This window comes from Quercus suber, unplaced genomic scaffold (assembly GCF_002906115.3).
Source record: "Quercus suber isolate HL8 unplaced genomic scaffold, Cork oak 2.0 scaffold_375, whole genome shotgun sequence".
In the NCBI taxonomy this organism is placed as follows: domain Eukaryota; kingdom Viridiplantae; phylum Streptophyta; class Magnoliopsida; order Fagales; family Fagaceae; genus Quercus; species Quercus suber.
The window spans coordinates 507,871-530,208 of NW_027069827.1; positions in this window are offsets into that span (position 1 = coordinate 507,871).

Sequence of the window (22,338 nt, forward strand, 5' to 3'; positions counted from 1 at the left end):
CATTCTCTATCTATAGATTTCAAGAAAGCTTTCATCCTAACCTTCCAATAAGCATAGTTATTTCTATCAAAGTGTGGAGGGATCACAAGAGAGTGGCCGTGTTTCATGACAACAGGAGTCAAGGATCAACTCATAGATCAAGAGATCTAATACAAGAGTTAACCTGCTCTGATACACTTGTTAGGTTTTTAGACCCCTCGTCACAATATGTTTAAGCTAATATTAAACTAAATTGATTAACAAGATTGTTATTCAAGATTAGGTTAAACACAATAAACATAAATCGAAAAATATAAAGAACACAAAGAACTGATGACCTAGGTAAACCAAACCGGTAAAAACCCGGGGAGGATTTGACCTAGCAATCCTCTAGGTAAAAACAAATCACTATAGAAAGAATTGAAGTTTACAAAAGGAGTTAGACCACTAACATCCTAATACTACTACACGTCGAACTTATTGACACGACCACGTGCAAACTTCGAATCTATGGACTACTTATTTCTTGATTTGCAGCAACCACAAGTTCTCCTACTTGTGACTTTGAGACTCCACTCAAAGGTTTTGTTGTTCCTTGAATGTTCTTTATGCAGCAACTGAAACAACCATCAAGTTCTTGATGTGAATCTTGATCTTGATAACTCTATGTATGTGTTTGAAGGTACAAACCTCTCAGATCTCACAAAAGACTCAACACACAACTTAACAAAGACTTCTAAAATGTAGCTAGGGTTTTTCCTTTTATACTAGGAGTGAAACACTTAACCATACACATCACATGGGTTTGACCTGTGTCTGAAATTTTTGCAGAATTTTCTGGTCTACGATTCTCGATCGATCGAGCCTTATTTTCGATTGATTGAGTCTTGCAGTTTTACATAGTATATTCTTGCAAAACACTCGATTAAAACTTACACTTAAACGAACTTTAAGCAAGCCTAAACCTAGACTCATTGTTTTGATCATGGTTTGCCAACATCTACTGAAAGCTTAAAAATGTATTGAAAACATAAGAATTATTTAGACCCCTAATTAAAGTTACGGCTTGATTGATTTTAAACTAACTTAATACTAAGTGCGGAATAGTGTAAAAGTGAGCGGATAAACAAACAAGCTACTCTAATCCATAAATAAAGCAACATAGCAGTAAAATGGAAAGTAAAAGAGTAGGAAAGAAAGAAGAAAATACAAGATAACACGCTGATGTGTTATCGAAAAGTAAACCGAAGAACTCGGCAAAAAACCTTTTTGCCACCTTCCAAGCAGTAATCGATCCACTAGACAACCAGTTGGGATACGTAGATTAGCAAGAGACCCTCCAAGCCTAATCTACCCGATGTACCTAAGCCTTACAAGCTCCTATTCTAACAAGGCTTTTCGGAACTGTGTCTTGTCTAGCTTTCCGGATCTCGCAACAAGCTCCATGTTGCATCTGCCATCCTTGGCTTCTTTCAATGCTTCCCAGTAACTCCAAAACACTCTCAACACTCTGAATAGGTGTGAGTTGTGTTTGGGTACAAATCTCCTCTCAAGGTATGACAATGGGAGAGGTATGGAGAAGAGGCTACAATGATTTCTCACTAAGGCTAAGTAGCTCTCTCTTAAAAAGATGGGTGTGTGTTGTAGAAAACCTATCTAGGGTTTTTCTCTTTGAATGGTCTCTCATACATTTGTGGGTAATGAGGGTATATATAGTATGGGTGAAGGGTAAGAAAGTCACTCTTAAAAATCCTTCAGGCTGAATGTTTCGCGACTACCTCGCGGGAAGGCCTTACCTGCGAGACATTCGTAAAACCGACAGCTTGGCACGACTCTTCATCTTCCAGTCATGTGCTTCTCACATGACTCTTTTGCAGGTTAGCTTCTCACGAGCTTCTCGCAAAATTCACTGATTCTTCACTTTAAGCTTGAGTCTTTACCAACTTTATACTAAACCCAATACAATAAAATCCCACAAAATACAAGAAACAAAATTAAAGCAATTACAACACTTTTTGTCATGGAATAAAGCCAACATAAAACATAGTTGTAAATCACAACTTTACAATCTCCCACTTTTGGCTATTCCATGACAAAACACATTTTTTTTTTTTTTTTTTTTTTTTTTTTTTTTTTTTGGGGAAGAGGAAAACATCCTCAAAATTCATTACATGGAATTAGAGTCAAAATACAACGCCTCCACAGCTAGGGGAGGGGAATCTTCAATCCATACAACTTCATTGAGAACATATTTGGCATACCTAGCTAATGCATGGGCCATAATATTGGTGCTCTAAAAGATTGAAAATGTGTTGAAAACACAAGAACAGTTTAGACCTCCAAATTAAAATTACGGCTAAATTGTTTTTACTCTAACTTATCTAAGTGCAGAAAAAAGAGTAAATGAAGCGCAATCAATCGATACTACTCTATTGCATAAACATGAACAACCAACAATAAAGGTAAAGCACAAGAGTAAGGAAAGAGAGAATGCAAACACAAGATAACACGCTGATGTGTTATCGAAGAGGAAACCGAAGAACTCGGTGAAAAACCTCTCCGCCGCCCTCCAAGCGGTAATCAATCCACTAGACAATCAGTTGGGATACATGAGTTAGTAAGAGACCCTCCAAGCCTAATCTACCGATGTACCTAAGTCTTCCAAGCTCTTACTCCAACAAGGTTTCTCAGAACCCACAATACTCCCGATTGCATCCACCAAGCCTTACCGACTTCTTTTGGCAAATTCTCAAAGCCTCCTAAGTTCCAAAACACTCTCTACACTCTAAATATGTGTGGGTTGTGTTTGGGTACAAATTTCCTCTCAAGGTATGACAATGGGAGAGGGAAGGAAAAGAGGCTATAATGATTTCTCACTAAGGATGAGTAGCTCTCTCTCTAAAAGAGAGTGTGTATGTTGTAGAAAACCTATCTAGGGTTTTTCTCTTTGAATAGCCTCCTCTACATTTGTGAGTAATGAGAGTATATATAGTATGGGTGAAGGGTAAGAAAGTTACTCTTAAAAATCCTCAAAGCAGAATGTTTCACGACTATCTCATGGGAAGGCCTTACCTGTGAGACACTTGCGAAAACGACAGCCTGGCATGACTCTTCAGTTTTCAGTCATGTGCTCCTCACATGCCCTTTTCGTGGGAACCCTTCTCGCGAACTTCTCGTGAGCTAGTCGTGAAATGCACTGATCTTCATTTAAGCTTAAGTCTTCACCAACTTAATACTAAACTCAATACAATAAAATCCCACAAAATACAATGAACAAAATTAAAACAATTACAACAAATTTTCTCATGGAATAAAGCCAATATAAAATATAGTTGTAAATCACAACTTTACAATCTTCCCCTTTAGCTATTCCATGACAAAACACCCTATAACAGACTCTAGACTTAAACGTGAGTTTAGGAATAATGGCCAAACTCACTCACACCTAAATCTAGAAGCTGTGATGAACTTGGAACATGTATACTTGTAGCCTAAAACACTTGCACAAAACAAATTAGACCCTCAAGGTAAATCAAGTGATAAAAGGATAAGTATAATGTAACAAGTAAAATGCGATTAAGTAAACATGATGTGAAACATGTGAGCAACTTGATCATACACCAAAACAGTCATATGAAAATCACTACAATGATCATAAAGCAAAGTAAATGATCATCCAAACATGCAACCAATAAAGCACAATAGCATAAGGAAGAATGCTTGTCCAACACATAAGCACAATGCGATGAAAGCAACAAAGCATATCAAAGCATCATAAAGCAATAAGAAAACAAGCATAAAGTAAATCAAAGTTTTCTCAAAAAAGAATATCTTCTCCCCCTTGGCATATGCATCTCTCCTATGGCTTTCTCCCCCTATGAATGTGCACAAGGTAGAATATCTCCCCCTAAGAATGTGCACATGAGTCATATAGAAATGACAAAAATCTCCCCCTTTTTGTCACGAATAGACAAATGAATCAAGAGGAAGGAAGGAAAGAAAAGAAGATATGAAGGGTGTAAGATGAATGAGAAAATGAAACTCAAACGAAAGACAAAAACATTTTTAAAAAAAATGCTACAAAGTATAAAGAACATGAAATACTAAGGATGAAGGAACAAGATATAATCCTAGGCATGACATAGACACAGGAACATGTTATGTGTGCTAAAAGATCTAAAAAGACTTAACTAGTATGTGTAAATGCAAAACATGTCAAGTGTAAGAGTGTGTGCAGTAAATGTGCATCTAGTGTGCATGTAAGATGCATGATTAATGCATGAATAAGCACTCACGGGGTAAAGTGTATAAAACACATCACCAATTATCAAAACATGATATACATGAATAATTATGGTGATCCCTAAAATTTAATACTCATCAAAGTCCAAAACAACGAGAAAATGTTATTTGGACATTTTATCAAACACTTAGAGTGCACACACTACACATGTATGATAAACAATGCAAGAATATATGAAAATCTTGCCTAAATACATGTTATTTTTGCCATAAGGGGCCAACATCTAAAGCAAATCATCATTTTAAACATAGCCCAATCAAAAAGTTTGACAAAAAATAAGTTTTCCAACTCCCATTTGAGAAAATCTCAACTATGATCATAAAACCCCCAAAACATAATCTAAGGATCAAAATCAATGAAAAATAGTTAAAGATTACCTTAGATATGTTTATGGAATGTAAAACACTTGAAATTAGTTGGGTTTTAATGTTGAAGCATTAAAACAGGGGTTTGGGAGAAGATGGGAGAACTTTAAAACAAAAGACCCACGAAATTCCCTTTAAAAAACTGATTTGGAAATTTTTGCAGGAAGCTTACTTGCAAAATTTTTCACGGGTAAGTCTTACTTTCAAAACAGTCGTAAAATAGTCACGAAAGTCTCTATCCAAAGCTAAAAAAACCTCTAAAATTGGACCATTTAACTCCCAATTGAGCTTATACATGAGATAGGTCACGAAAATACCTAGAAAACATGTTTTTCACACAAAAACACTTTAAAGACTTTGAAAAACATAGGTGATACAAATCACTTCTAATAGCAAACAGAAGAACAAAAATCTTTTTGGTTTGAACCACATATAGTTGAGCACACACACATCACATTTGAACATGTACAAACACATAAATGAAATAGGCATTCATTGAACATTAAACTTGTGTGTTGTGTGTGTGAATCAAGTGTGGAATAGTCCTTAGAACAAAGTAAAGTTTCAATGATCAATTCAATCAAATCATGCAGAACTGGTATTAAGTCAAGTAGTCTATCTCAATTATAGAAATGAATATATATGACCTCCCACAAGAGAATGATTACAAATCTTTGAAAATTTTCATTTGGCTTCTTTACAAAACATAACATTTGATCATTTATGAATAATACACCTCATTATGAGATTAGTGCTTGAAATTTTTGATATTTCAATATTTAGAATAAGCCTTTGGCTTTTTGAGCACCATACATTTCATATTAAAATATCGCTTTCCCTTTTTCCTAGTCAAATACTAGTATGTGCAACAGGCTTTTGCAACTCATTATCTCTTTCCATTTGGAGATTTACATTTTATGAGCTCTAATGCAAAAACATAAAAATAAAGGTGGGAAGATATATAAGTATAAGTCTATACAATTATCAAGACCATTAAAACTTTTGACCAATCATTCATGACAAGCTTGAAGATCTATTTACAATAATCACACATAGTTTTCAAGATTTCTCCCACATAGATATATGTGCACACATAACAAGCTTAGCTCGTAAATGCACTACGCCATAAGTACGAAGGTACGAGGCCAAACTCACATGTGACATGTGCTCAAATATATACAATCAAACTTTTTCAATTTTACACTTTTTATGTGATTTTGGATTTTTACTCACACAAAACAAAAGCAATAAAGTAAGATAAAAAAACGAAACAATTCATATGAATAAATGCAAGATGCGCAAAATGCATGAAGATATGACATTCAATGCATGAAGGGTCCTACAAAGATTGAAAGAATTAGATAAAGGACCAAAAGAGCAAAAGCTTAACCATAGGAATCCTTCCTCATCCAAACAGAATGATTGTTTGGAATGAGTGTCTCATGAAAAGTGAGATGAGGGTTGGAAGAATGAGAACTGGAGATACACATAGACAAGAAGTTAAGAGCATTAAACACTTTCTTTAACAACATGCTATTTTCACTCAAATCCAGTTTACCATTTTTAGCTTCCAAACAGCTCAAGTTTCTCTTTCCTTTTAATTCTTTTAAAAGCATGAAACTTAGAGCAATAAGGTCTAAGATGACCAAGGGCACCACAATGGTGACAAACAATGGGTTTAGGTCACTAGGCCTTTTAGGGAGGGATCTAGCAACATGATTTTGTCCTTTCTTCAACATGAAACATTGAGGTCTTATGTGACCAATCACACCTCAATGATGGCAAGTAGGGACAAACTTAGATCCACTCACCTTCTTAAGATGGTACCTAAACAGAGGCTTAGGCTTAAGAGCTTTTCTCTCCACTTTTTTATTCCTTTTGTGTGGAGAAATGTACACCAATTTGTCCTTTGAGGTAGAACATACAATAGGTATAAAATCGGGTACCACAACATGATTGCAACATATATTTTCTTTCTTTTTAGCAACAGGTTCAGCAATCAAAAACTTAGTATGCATCTTAAGAGATTCATTTTCACATTTAAGATCATCAACAAGTTTGTTAGACAAAACAAGTTTAGCATCCAAGTCCATATTCAAGCATTCAAACTCTTTTAGCTTTTCAAGAGAACTTTCAGCAAGTTCCTTATATTTCTCAACCAATTTGTTGGATTGATTGAGCTTAGTAATCAAATCATCATTTTCACAAAATAACTTGCTCAAACTCTTTTAAAACTTCTTAGCCTTTTTCTTCAAAAGTTTGTTATTTGGAATATCAACAACACCCAATGATTCAAGTACCATGTCATCACAATCATGAGGATAAACACTCATAGATGCATTTTCACAAACATGTGGCATGTTACTATCATCAACATCCAAAACATGCATAAAAGCATACAATGCACTATCCATGGCAAATAACACAAGGGGTCAAGGATTACACTTAGGTATTTAAACCATAACAAGTGTACCCACTCTGATACCAATTAAAAGCTCGAAAATGTATTGAAAACACAAGAGCTGTTTAGACCCCAAATTAAAATTATGGCCAGATTATTTTTACTCTAACTTATCTAAGTGCGAAAACAAGAATAAATGAAGCACAATTAACTGATACTACTCTAATGCATAAACATGAACAACCAATAATAAAGGTAAAGCATAAGAGTAAGGGAAGAAAGAAGGCAAACACAAGATAACAAGCCGATGTGTTATCGAAGAGGAAACTAAAGAACTCGGTGAAAAACTCACCGCCGCCCTCTAAGCGGTAATTGATCCACTAAACAATCAGTTGGGATACCTGATGTACCTAAGCCCTCCAAGCTCCTACTCCAACAAGACTTCTTGAAACTGTGTCTTGTTTAACTTTCCAAATCTCGTAATATGCCCATCCACCAAGCCTCACTGGCTTCTTTTGGCAAATCTCTAAAACTTCCCAAACTCCAAAACACTCTCTACACTCTGAATATGTGTAGGTTGTGTTTGGGTACAAATCCCCTCTCAAGGTATGACAATGGGAGAGGGAAGGAGAAGAAGCTACAATAATTTATCACTAAGGATGAGTAGCTCTCTCTCTAAAAGATGGGTGTGTATATTGTAGAAAACCTATCTAGGGTTTTTCTCTCTGAATAGCCTTCTCTACATTTGTGGGTAATGAGGGCATATATAGTATGGGTGAAGGGTAAGAAAGTCACTCTTAAAAATTCTCAAAGTAGAATGTTTCGCGACTATCTCGCGGGAATGCCTTACCCACGAGACACTCATGAAAACGATAGCCTGACACGACTCTTCAGCTTCCAGTCATGTACTCCTTACGTGCCCTTTTCGCGGGAATCCTTCTCACGAACTTCTTGCGAGCTAGTCACAAAATGCATTGATCTTCATTTAAGCTAAAGTCTTCACAAACTTAATACTAAACTTAATACAATAAAATCCCACAAAATACAAGGAACAAAATTGAAACAATTACAACACTTTTTGTCATGGAATAAAGCCAATATAAAACATAGTTGTAAATCACAACTTTACATGCTCCGTTTTGCATATAGTACTTGCAACCATCAAAGTCCATTAATCATGCAAACCATGTCTTGAATAATGTGACCCAGCCGAGACGACAAGCCTTTTCTCAAGCTTAGAGCAGTCATGATTGATTGATTATCTCCTTCATTAACCAATTCTGTTAAGCCACACTCCACTACAAATTCCACAGCACAACAGCATCTAAGATCTCTGCCTCCTCGCTGCATGTCACTGAAGGACCATTTGCCGAAACAGACACTATGACTTCCCCTTTATCATTGCAAATAATAGCTCCAACACCAGTGGCTCCAAGTTCCTTGAAAATTGAAGCGTCAAAATTTAGCTTAAACCAAGATAAGGGAGGTGGCCTCCAGCTCGTTGGATTGGATGTAGTTGATGGTAATGAGAGTTAAGTGTTAGCTCGCCGAAACTCCTCTATAAAGTCTTGCGCTCTTTTATTTAAAATTTCAGGTGTTTGCATTTGCTTCCTTGAATCATGGCATTTTGTTGGTTCCAAATAATCTAGGATTGAACTAAGAACTTTTCTAGCTCATCAATGGACAGCCGATTAATTAACTCCTCCATCAGTTGAAGCATGTCAGCTTGAACAACAAAGCATTTCTGCAAGCATGTTGAGCATCCTGCCCACACATCCTGAGCCACTTTGCAATTCCACAGAGCATGGATTCCCATTTTAGATTCGGTCTTGCAAGCTTCACATCGGTTATCCTGGATAATCCGCTTCTGAACTAGATTCACTCAGGTAGGCAAAATGTTGCGACAAGCTCGCCATCCAAACACTTTGATTTTGTTTGGCACTTTCAACTTCCACAATGTCTTCCATACGTTACCTCCCACAACTCCCTTCGAGCTTTCTGCCCAGTCCACTTCCTTTTGCAGTTGCCATGCCACATGATACACTGACCGCACTATATACTCTCTCGATTTGTTGGGCATCCAAAACAAAGAGTTCGAGATGTATCTTCTACTAAGGGGCACATGCAGTATAGCTTCAGCATCCTCTTAGTTGAAGTTTTATAGAATAAATTCTCTATCCCACCCCCTTACATCTGGGTCTATAAGCTCAGCAACCATCAAGTCTTCCTCAAGATTATGAGCTAGGTAGTACTTATTTGTGGGGTGATTGGGGATCCAAGCATCCTTTAGAACCCGAATTAAAGCTCCGTTTCCTACCCTCCAGTAAGACCCCCTCTGTAATATCAACTTGGTTGCCAAAATTCTCTTCCATGTAAATGAACTAGTGGGAGAATCAGTGGCTTCAAAAAAATGGCATCTAGAGAAATACCATGCTTTGAAGCACCGAAAAAGCAAAGACTCTTGATCTTGCATCAATCTCCAACCTTGTTTTGCAAGCATTGCCAAATTAAATTGTCACAAGTCCTTGAACCTCATTCCTCCTTCCAATTTTGGTCTAGTTAATTTATCCCAACTCAACCAATAAATCTTCCTCTCATTTCCAATTTGCCCCCACCAAAATCGAGCACATAAGGCTTAAAGCTCTTCACACAGCTTAGCAGGCAATTGAAAGACGCCCATAGTATAGGTTGGAATTGATTGTGCTACTGCTTTGATTAGTATTTCCTTCCCTGCTCTTGATAAAGTTTTCCCTTTCCACCTTTGAAGCTTTTTCCAAACTCTATCTTTAAGAAAAGAAAAAGTACGGTATTATTTTCGTCCCACTAAATTCAGTAGGCCTGAATAGGATTCAAATCTATCCACTTCACTTGCTCTTAACAATACCTTGATCAAATCCCTATGCTGAAGAGAAGTATTACTGCTTAAATAGACCGATGACTTTTCCATATCTATACATTGGCCTGAGGCTTCTACATACAATTGCAAAATCTCCAACACTGCCTTTGTCTCCTTGTTTATGGCTTGGCAAAATAATAAAGAGTCATCTGCAAATAGAAGATGTGAGATAAGAGGAGCTCTCCTACAAATGGACACACGATGAATATTCCCCACTAATTCTGCTTTCTGCAAGAGAGATGTAAATCCTTTTGCACATAAAAGAAAAAGATAAGGTGATAGAGGGTCTCCTTGATGGATTCCTCTAGTGGGGTGAATCATACCTTATTGCTTTCCATTAATCAAAATGGAAAGAGAAGTTAAGGAAACACAGCTCCTCACCCTATCCACCCAATCTCCTGGGAAGCCCAACTTAAGCATGATCTTTCTTAAAAATTCTCATTCTACCCTTTCATAGGCTTTGCTAATATTAAGTTTCATAGCAAGTGTCCCAATTTTCCCTTTCTTCTGACCTTGCATCATATGTAAAGCCTCATGGGCCACTAGCACATTGTCTATAATTAATCTTCCTAGTACAAAAGTACTCTAGGTTGGAGAAATAATTTGGGGCAGGATTTGTTTCAACCTGTTAGCGAGCACCTTTGCAATAATCTTATAAACGACATTACAAAGGCTAATAGGCCTATAATCAGACATCTTAACAGGATTTTTAATTTTTGGAATAAAAAAAAAATAGGTATGATTTAGAGCAGGAAGCATATGACCAGTATTAAGGAATTCAAGGATAGGAGACACAACATTATCACCAAAAATATGCCAAAAATTTTGGTAAAAAAAGGGCATTCATATCATCTGGTCCAGGAGCCTTTGTAGGTCCCATTTGGAACAAAGCTGCTTTAATTTCATTTGCACTGAATTCGCTGTACAGTGTTTGTTGCATTTCAGTTGACACCTTTTGTTGTACTACTTTTAAACACTACTCAATCTGGTTGCATGAGCCTGAAGAAAACATAGTATTAAAATAATACATAGCCACTCCTGCCACATCTTCTATAGGGATGGCAATAAAAGTCCAACCCATAGATACCCGGTCCAGCCCGACCCTTATGGGTCAAATTTTACCTAGCCCAATAAATAATAGGGCCGGGTATGGGTCTTTAAAAAAAACCCGAAGCGGGTCCAGGTCGAGTTCGGGTTTTTGTCATACCCGGCCCGGACCCGACCCATTTAGATATAAAATTACCAAAAACCCCATATATATATATAAACCAAAAATACCATACTTCCTCTCATATTCCATACTCAGCCTCCATCCATTTCCCTCATAACCTCACTCTCCTCTCCCTCTCTCACTAATGGACTCACCCTCTTTTCCCTCTCTCACTCACTTTCACTCACGGACTCAACCTCAAGCTCTGACCTCTGTCACTCACCACCACCATCACACGATCTCACCATCGGCCTCAAGCTCCGTCACCGTCAATCTCAAGCTCTGTCACTGCCGATCTCAAGATCGTCACATGTTTGTTTCTTTCTTTCTTTGTCTTCTCTGAGCTTCGATCTATGTTCTCCAAGTGTAGCTCAACCAAGATCTGCCACCTCTACCAAGATCTGCCACCGCCAAGATCTCTCCATTTTTTTTTTTTTAGGTTCGTTACTTGGTACCTAAAAGGGGTATTATTATGTATATTCATTTGTGGGATTTATTTTGTAGATTTTTGAAATTGATGTAATGGTCCTAGATTTGGATTTGGGGAATTTATTTTGTATATATTTGAACTTGTGGCAAATCTTGTTCTAAGGAAGAATTTTTTTTTATGTATTTGGGTTATGTATATAGGATTTATGCATGGGTTTGTGATTTTTATGTATTATTTCTTGTGAGTTCTATATTTGAGGTTGTGATTTCTATATTTAGGTGTGTTTTGAAAGGGAAAATGAGAAATCTAAAAGTAAATTATTGTAGATTTATGTGAAATTTGAAATCTAAAATTATTGTAGAAATCTGAGATTTATTAAATTAATTATGGATTTTTTAAAAAAAAAAACTGGGCCACAATTTAGCCATTAGGACTTAGGATTGGGCCCTAAAGTGGGTGGGCCCCGCGAGGCCTGTGAAGCCCGACGGGCCAGGTTTGGAGTTCAAAAAAAAATCCGTTTATTAACCGAATCGAGTTCATGTAACGGATATAAACCCATGGGTCGGGTTCGGGTATAAAGAAACCTGGCCCGAACCCGACCCGTAGCCATTCCTAATCTTCTATATCCTTATGCCAACTGCCATATGGGTCTATGATTCTCTTAATGAAATTTCTCTACCTTCTCTGAGATGATTTTGAGTGGAAAAATCTTGTATTTTTATCACCATGTTTGATCCAATTCACATGAGACCTTTGAGCCCAATATACTTCCTGCTTTCTAAGCCATTCATCCAACTCCTTGCTAGCTTGTATGAACTCACTCTGGTTCTATAAAGTTGGTGGAGCACAATTCAAACACTCTATCTACTTCTGTAAAGTTTTAATCTCTTCCATACCAGGGTGTGTTTTTTATGACCCCCAAGCCCTTAAATCCAAACTGCACCCCTTTATTTTCAGTCTGACCATTTCCAATGCCGACTTACCACCATCACTGTTTTCCCAAGCTTCTTGAACCACCTTTTCACAGTCATCCCAGAGCAACCATGCCTTTTTGAATTTAAAACCACACTTCCCTCTATCCTTTCGTCTTGGAGCTGTACGGTTCTAGAGAATTAGTGGTAGATGATCCGAGGCATGTGAAATGATATGTGTGATAGTTGTTTTGAGAAATTTCGACTTCCATGCCTCATTAGCCACAACCCTATCTAGTCATTCCTTTGTATTGGCAACCCTCGGTCTCCTATTATTCCATGTGAATGAGTATCCAATAAATCCTAAATCAACAAGGTTTCATAATTCCAAAGCTTCTCGGTACACGTCAAGCTGTCGGGATGGGACTGGTCTGCAACTTAATTTTTCCGTCGAGCTCAACATCTCGTTAAAGTCCCCAATACACATCCAAGCACCGTCAACATAAAAGCTGATATGGGAGAAAAGAGCCCATGACTTAAAGCGATCTTTTGTCTTTGGCCAACCATAAAATCCCGTTAGTAACCATCAAACCCGGTTATTTTACTACAAACCGATTCTTGAAAGGTAACTCACTACACCACTGATTAATACCTTCTATATCTAGCCGAGTTTCCATAAGGATACATCTTGAGGGAGCTTGTTCCTTCACTATTTTGTAAAGACTACTAACGATCCAAGAGGTACCAAGCCCTTGGCAGTTCCAGCTCAGTATTTTCATTACTCCCGGCAAGGGTGGTCCTCCACCCCCGCCAATATGTAAACAGACTTGCCATCTTCAAAATCTACCTTGGAGAGTTTATGAAAAGTAGTTTTAGGTCCTCTGTTATATTCCTCAGCCAGGACATCTCCCACCCCTCTCTTTCCCATCGTGGACTTCGTAGTGGTATTAGATAATTCTAGAGGCCTAACATCCATTTTTCTTATTCTAGTCCACGTATTTTTTGGCTTGTTGGGCTTTGACTGCTTATGGCCCAAAACTGTGTTGGTTGCATTTGGCGCATTATTTGAATCATCATTTAAATTTGGAAGCAAATCTCCACTCGGCGGTAATTTCGGCAAATTTTTATCCGTGTTTGAATTTTGAGCGGCATTATCCTCGAAGATTTTCCCTTGAATCTCAGGAGCAATCCCTCCAAACCCGTGCCTTCCATTCTGGGATAGTTGATTGTCTCTGGAATTCGATGCCCTAGCCACCGCCATCGCCACTTCTTGCACTTCACTGTTCTCCTTAGCTAGGTCATCAGTCCTACCCATTGTCATGGCCCTCGGTGGACTATCTCTACTCCAACGTGGTGGGGGCTTACTCCGTCCACTGTCTGCTTTCAACCAATCCCCGTATTGGTAGTCAATAGAAGTAGCCTTTTTCAACACTACAAAGTGCGTCGGACAATGATAGAGATCATGACCTAAGACCCCACAGTAATGGCAAAAAAATTGGCATCCTTTCATACTTATACTTGACCCAATGACACTTGCCATCTGACCCTAGCAGAAAACCACCTCTCCGTAGAGGTTTAGATATAGGAAGAGCAACCCTAACCCTCAAGAAAAAATTATGATCATCTATGCGCCGCCTTCGCTCCACATCCTCTACCGCCCCTATCCTATTTCCCACCTTTGTTGCCACATTTGGAGACATCATATCGAAAGGCTCCCCCCATATTTGGACACACAGTGAGGCATGCTCCAAAACTACATTATTTGCACTCATACACCAAGTGAGCATTAAGAGTTGATTATCAAATGTCCATGGACCTCCCTGTAAGAGCCATTCGAGTTCATACTCCGATTGGAACTTGAATTGGAAGAGGTTAATACCCACCTCAGAAATCTGCAACTCCTTGTCTAATCCCCCCACGCTCGGCGTAGCATGTTTTTTGCTGCCTTCCTATTAAAGGGCTTGCACGTTAGGAACTTCCCTATCAAACTTAACGCACAACTATCAATCTCATCCATCCTTCCCTCATCTGAGACCTATATATTTTCCTCCTCTTTAGATGTTAACTTCAAACTTACCATGCTTTCTATAACATCTTCAGCCATAGCTTCTGCTTCCAACACCTAGTAAGCATGGAACGATGCGGAGATACAGAATGGCTTTGAGAAGGGTTGAAGGGTTAGAAAGAGTGGTGATGGAAAAAACCCTTGGGATAACCAATGGAGCAAGGCTCGTTTTCATGAGAGAAAGAGCTTCTACAAGAGAAGGGTCCAGTTGTTGAGTTCAAATAGTAAGTTTTTAATAAATGAAATTTTCTCTTAGAGTTATCTTATTTTATTTAGGACTAAGTCTCTAAATTTTTTTTTTTTTTTTTTGTTTAGTTTCAAATTGTTTGTCAATACTTGATTTAGTCACAAAATATTAAATTAACAAAACTACACTAAGGATATGTAATGTTAGGGGTGTCAATACTTAAAAAGCAATTTTGTCCTGGACACACACACACACTTAGGGTTTGTTTGGATATCGCTTATTGCTGAGAACTAAAAACTAAAAATTGAAAATTGAAAACACTGTTGCAAAATAATTTCTAAATGTGTGAATAGTGCCATGGAATCTAGTTTTAAAGTTAATTTTGCCAGATTCTGTACTTGAGGGTCTCGTGAACAATGTATGGGACCCAAGGAAAAAAACGCAAACATGTAGAACGTGTAACCTACCGCTATCCAAACTCACACTTATAATTTTTTTTTTTTTTTTAATTTGAGACTAAGTCTTTTATTGTTATTGTTGTTGTTGAATTTCCAATTTTTTTCCAATTAAATAATGGTAATACATTTTTGTACATATTGATGGCAAAGTAGACAATTTGAGATACTCATTAAAGTTTATAAAGATGATAATTTCTATTATATGTATGTGTGTGAGTGTGTGTGTAATTTGGCCCTCCCAAACCAAAATTCCTTGCTACACCCCTGACTCTTGCCAAGTATCAAGTGAAGTAATATGAGAACTCTTACCATTTATCTTACCATTTGGTGAGAACACGAACTTTGAGTTCTAATTCTCTGCCCTTCTAAATAATTGCTGGTCATTGCTCAGCAGGCTACCTCAAGTCAGACTTAGGCATATCTGTGGGGAAGCCAATAAATGTGAAGACTTGTTAGCCAAGAGAGGATGCCTTCAGAGTGAAATTGTTTTTAAAGATTCCCCCCTCCAGGGAACTTTCTCTTTTGTTAAGCTTTGATGCTTCTGGTCTGTACTGTAATGGAATATCTGCCTCTACAGTGCCTTTGGTGGCTGGTTAAGCTTTGATGCTTCTAGTCTATAAAGTAATAGAATATTTGCCTCTACTGTGCCTTTGGGAGCTGGTTAATTTTTTTTCTATGTTAATCTCCTTATTACCAACAACAACAACAAAAAATAGCCAGCCACATATTCCGGACTTATTAAGGAAATTTTAGTGCATATAAGTACTCAATCCCACACATGGCTTTGTACCATCAATTTAATTCTCCCGCTTTATCTCTCTCTCAACTATCTCAAGCCAAGAAAATTTTCAGGTGAGTCTGACAAACTTCTCTATGAATATAATATGTTTTATTTAACTTTGGTGGATGAAGCTTGCTAACTATCTGAGCTTAATGGCACTCTAAACTTCCAAAAGAGGGGAAGAAATTCAAGAGATTCTTTCTCAAGCTGAGAACCATAAGATATTTCTTTTTCAACTTCATCATCATCATAATTTAAATAATCATACGCAATGTTTTTGTTGAAATCGAAATGATCAACTACTATAAAACCCCCCTAGATAATAATTTAATAAATAAATTTGGTTGAATTCTTACTAGATCTCATAATCTGGTGGTCACACATGGACTTACCCTTTTCTTCAACTTTTGCAGAGAAGCTGACTTGTGAGAAACAAAGTGCAGAGTTTTAAAGCTTTTGAGTGACCAAACACCATGGCCAAGGACAATTTACAGGTGCTAAATGCACTAGATGCAGCAAAAACACAATGGTACCATTTTACAGCAATCATCATTGATGGAATAGTCTTTTCCTGATGCATATGATCTATTTTGCATCTCTCTTGTGACAAAGCTGCTTGGGCTGCTGCTAATGGTTTAGCATTCTGTGGAACTCTAGCTGGTGAGCTCTTCATGAGTCTATGGTTTGACTCTCATGCTCATGGTTATATACTCAGTTGCTTTCTTAGGTAGGAAGTGATAGAGGAAGTACAGAATTGATGAAGACGAAGAATAAGGAGTTGTGTTTGAAATCTGAGAAAGAGGAAGACTAACGGCTAGTTCTACCAATGGTAACTTAATTCTAAGATCAAAACGGTGTCGTGTGACTTAAAAGGAAGAAGAAGGTTTAATGTGTTAAAGTGAAACGGTGACATTTTGGTTTTAATACAAATGATGCCGTTTTGATCTATCTTCCTTAGAGTTCCAGTCTCAAGAATCACTCTGTTCTTCAAGGTGCTCAAGGCTAGTTTAGATGTAAAGAGAGATTCAGTTTCAATCATAACTGTCTTTACTTGAATTCAGGAGTTTGTTATTGGGTTGTTGCAATATGGTTATGATAGTGTTTTCTAGAAGGTTCTTGATTTTATGTATTCACATGCACTATAAGTAAGAGCTCTGGTTAATGTATTGAACTTGAGCTTGCATAATCAAATTTCTTCTTTTTCAAAAATTGTTCTTCTCTCTCTCTCTCTCTCTCTCTCTCATAGTTTTTCCACCATTGATAACCACCTTCAAGCTTCAAAATCTCACATGGTATCAGAGCTCTCAATCCATGGCTTCAACTACACCTGCAAAATCTTCTCAATCCATATATACTACTCCAATTCAATCATCTTCCACTCACACAACTTCATCCTAATCTCCATTATTGTTACTCTCCAATATGTCAAACCTAATGTTAATCAAGTTAGATTACACTAACTACATACCATGGAAACACCAACTAATCACAATATTGGAAGCATACTCGTTGATTGAACACATTGATGATACAACTCTAAAATCATCTCCTTTTGTGCTTGATGCTATAGGAAATCCAACTTCAGTTGTGAATCCTAATTTTCAAGATTGGAATATCAAAGACAAGGCCTTGCTTTCTTTGATCAATTCCACTCTCACTCCTCAAGTTTTCTCACTTGTTATTGGTATCACAAGCTTAAGGGAGGTCTGGAACACTCTTGAACAGAGGTTCACCTTCACATCAAGAGCTAACATACTGGATCTTAAACTTGAGCTCCAAAGTCTAAAGAAAGGATGTGATTCTGTAATAGTTTTTTGCAAAAAATCAAAGTTGCTCGTGATAAACTTCTTGCAATAGGAGTTATTGTTGATAATGAAGAATTGATTTGCATTGTGCTCAGAGGACTTCCTAGCTAGAGAATTTGCTCACTTTTGCTCTGCAATTCAAACTAGGAGTGATCCTATCACTTATGAACAACTAGCCATTGTGTTGCAAAGTGAAGAGCAAGCAATAATGGAGCACTCAGATTCAATTCCTCACTCATTAGCTATGTTTGCTTCTAATAGCAAATCAAATAAGACCTCTCAAAATCATGGTTTTGGAAGAGGAAGGGGCAGAAATAGCTCCAATCGAGGAAGAGGAGGAGGTAGATTTAATCATGATGGAGGTCAACAATTCACATCTCAGACATCTCAAGGTTTTTCTCCTCAAAACTATCAAAATCAGAATTCTTCTCATGCTCTCAAGGCTGATCGTCCAAAATGCCAGATTTGTGGAAAATCTGGACATCTAGCCTTAGATTGTTACCACAGAATGAACTTTTCTTATCAGGTAAAGAATCCCCTAGCTAAACTTGCTGTCATGGCTAGTACTTCTAATGCAGCTATCACCTACAATTAGGATCCTTGGCTTGCTGACTCTGGCACATCTGACCATCTTACTACCAATCTTAACAACCCTACAATTCAATCTCAATATAAAGGACCTGAACAAGTCACTGTGGGCAATGGTCAGACTCTACCAATCAATCATATAGGTAAACTACTCTTCCCACCAAATATCACAACTTTATACTTAAAGATGTTTTACATGGGCCTAGAATAGCTATGAACTTACTCTCTATTCATAAATTTTTCTTCCACAATAATTGCCCTTGTCACTTTAATGCAAATGAACTTAAAATTCAGGATATTCCTACGGGGAGACTCCTCTACAAGGGCTTGAGTGAGAATGGAGTTTATCCAATTTACTCAAGGAATTTTCTCAAGCCAATTGTCTTCAATTCTCCTTCAACACCACAATTTTCCCAATCAGCTCAATCTTCTCATTTTCCTTTTGCATTTCATGTAAATAGGGTTAATAAGTGGCTGTTACGGCATCATAGGCTAGGGCACCCTAGTAATAAAGTGCTTAATACAACACTGTCTTCTGTGGATGCAACTTGTATTTTACCTATAATTAATTTTGTCACTCATTGTAAGCATTCTCTCAATGGAAAAATGCATCAATTACCTTTTGATAAATCTGATTTTAAGACTTCTAAACCCCTTGAATTGATTCACTCTGATGTTTGAGGTCTAGCCCCCACTACCTCTATCAATGATTTTCAGTATTATGTTCTTTTTGTAGATGATTATGAAAGCACGGAAATGTGTCGAAAACACACGAGCAGTTTAGACCCCCAAATTAAAGTTACAGCTTGGTTGATTTTACACTAACTTAATACAAGTGTGGAATAGTGTAAACACAAGCATATAAGCAAGACAACTACTTTAATCCATATTTAAAGCAACACAGCAGTAAAAATGAAATGACCAAGAGTAGGGAAGAGAGATGCAAACACAGATAACACCAAAATGTGTTATCGAAGAGGAAATTGAAGAACTCGGCGAAAAACCTCTCTGCCACCCTCCAAGCGGAAATCTATCCACTAGACAATCAGTTAGGATACATGGGTTAGCAAGAGACCCTCCAAGCCTAATCTACCCGATGTACCTAAGCGCTCCAAACTCCTACTCCAACAAGGCTTCTCGGAACCGTGTCTTGTCTTAGTTCTCTAGATCCCGCAACAAGCTTTATGTTGCATCTGCCATCATCGGCTTCTTCCAATGCTTCCTAGCAGCACCAAAACGTCACTTAACACTCTTAAAGGGTGTGGTGAGTGTTTGGGCTATCAACCTCTCAATGGTATGGAAATGGAGAGATAGGAGATGAGGAAATTCCCAAAACAAATGTGTAGAGGATTGTGGGTAGAAAAATCTCTAACTCTCAAGGTGTTTGGCTAGGATTTTTCTCTCAGAAGCTCTCATCTCAATTGTGAGTAATGTGGGTATAAATAATGTGGGTACAGAAAGTGTGAATCAGACTAGACAGGCTGGTAGAACAGATTGTCTCGCAGGTGTCTCGTGGGAAGGCCTTACTCGCGAGATACTTACGAGACACAGCTATCTCCACTTGGCCTAACTCTTCGCATTCCAGCATGTGCAGGGCACATGTATCACTTCGCAAGAAGCTAAGTCGCGAGATACCCGCGAGAATTCTTCAATCTTCAAATGCTTGAGTCTTCACACTCTCTCTCTCTAACACACAACCCTTACAATGAAATTCCACAACAAATACATATAATTACAATCAAACTTGGCACGGAATATAAGCCAACAAAACATATAGTTGTAAATAATAACTTTACAATCTCCTCCTTTGGCTATTCTGTGACAAAACCCCTAAAACAGACTCTAGAATTAAACGTGAGTTTGGAAACATTGGCAAAACTCACTCACACCTAATCTAGAAACTGTGAAGCTCTTGAACCATAATGACAAGTATCTCTTGAAACACAACAACACAATAAGTTCATTATTATGCAAAAAACTTGTAATGAAAAATGGAACAAGCACAATGCGATCAAGCAAAATTGTATAAAGTACTAGACCATGGCTTGACCAAACATGCAATCACATATACAATAGTGATCACAATGCTCATTCACACTTAGAATGAACATCCGGACATGCAAGCTAATTAGCTTAATTGCAAACTACCATTTGCATGTCCAACACTCAACCAATGCATAAAAACATATATGCATCTAAGAACAATCCTACATAGCCACAAGAGTAAGGTACTTAAGACATAATAGCAATATCTTAAAAGTACAAGAGAAATGCTATAAAAGCATTGAGAGAATCACAAATTAGACTGAAATAAAACAGCAATTAAAACAAAGTATTAAAGCTTTAAACAAAAACAGTAGCAGTAAAGACAGTAAGCATAAAACAACAGTTACAAAAACAAAACAAAAAATTAAACCATTTATAAACCAATAACCAATGCTTATAAGTCTAAAACTATGCTCCCCCTAACACTGTGCAAGCTCTTCCTCAGCTCTCCCTCAAAATTTTCTCCCCCTTTTTGACCGAAATGGCCAAAGAGGCTAGAACTGATCCGACTTGGAGTCTGATCCATGTGCACAGGACAAGTCCTGAATCTGTGATGATAACGCGGTGATCTGTCCTTGAAGGTATGCAAACTGGTTCGCGGTGTGCTGTACATGAGAATCCAGCACTTTAGACATCTGATCCATTTTAGCCAATAATTGATCAAGTTTGCTCAAACCTTGTGTTGGAGCAAAAGACGATGGCTGTGCTGAAGTTTCTGGAGCAGAAGTGAATCTATCAATCTCCTCCTCTATATCTCCACCCTCATCTTGCTTAACATGAGGTTGTGGGATGGTATGCACACCAGTCCTAGAACCTCTGATGTGGGCTATACTCCTAGACAAGGTATGAGCACCAATGGGATAGTCCCTCTGAACTACCGTAAGACCACTTGGAAGTTTGAGCCTCTCTTTTGCAATAAGGCCCATAATAAGAATGGGGAAGGGCATGATAGTCTTGGAGTTCTGCTTACTAATACTCTTTCTTAAGTAAGTGAAAGATGTGCCCACATATATCAATCTCTTTGTGAGTGAAGAGATCATATAGGAAGAAGGTCCTCAGAGCAGACAGTGTAGTTAGGTTTGTCACTGGGTACAAATTGTGAATCATCACATAGGCTAAGGTCCTTATCTTTGGTGAAAATGGTATTGTGTTCGTGGCATTCTTAGTCATTGTCCCATCAAGTGTTCTCACCATTTCTACAATAGAACCCAATTTATCCTCATATTGGGTGGTGATAGGCTGAGATGGAGGACGAATTTCAAGAAAGTCTTGAATGATATCCTTCATAATGACAAACTCTTTCCTTCTCACCTAGCAGTTGATGTGATCATCTTCTATAGTGGCGTTTGAGAAGAATTCTCTGATTATTTCTGAGTAGACCACTCTACTTGGTGTCAACAACTTGGTCCATGTCCTTTCTTTGAAAATATTAGGAATAAATGTGCCCTCCAGAGATTCCATTTGAACTACCCTTTCCATGATGATTGTTTTGTGCTTGTAACAGTCATTGAACTTCATATCAGCTTCCGTTGATTTGAAATGCTCAGAATCAGTGCGTGCACGTTTAGAAGACGATTTCTTCTTAGCTACATGCTTGGTGGGAGACATCCGCACAAGATCACAAAGCAAAAAGGGAACATGTGCACAAACACCAAAAACAGAACATAGAACTTGATTAGATTCAAGATAGTTCAAAACAAAGTTAAACTAACTTAAAACAGAGCATAGTTGACTCTTAACAACATGCTTAAATAAACAAATCTATAAAACATAAACACAATGCATGAAAATAAGTAATTGTGCATGTGTGTGCATCTGTGTGTATGTGTTGATGCATGTGTGTGCAGCATGAGATGCATGAGGGGTGCCTAGGTGTGTGCCTAGTGTGTGCATGGCGTGGCATTGAGGCACAA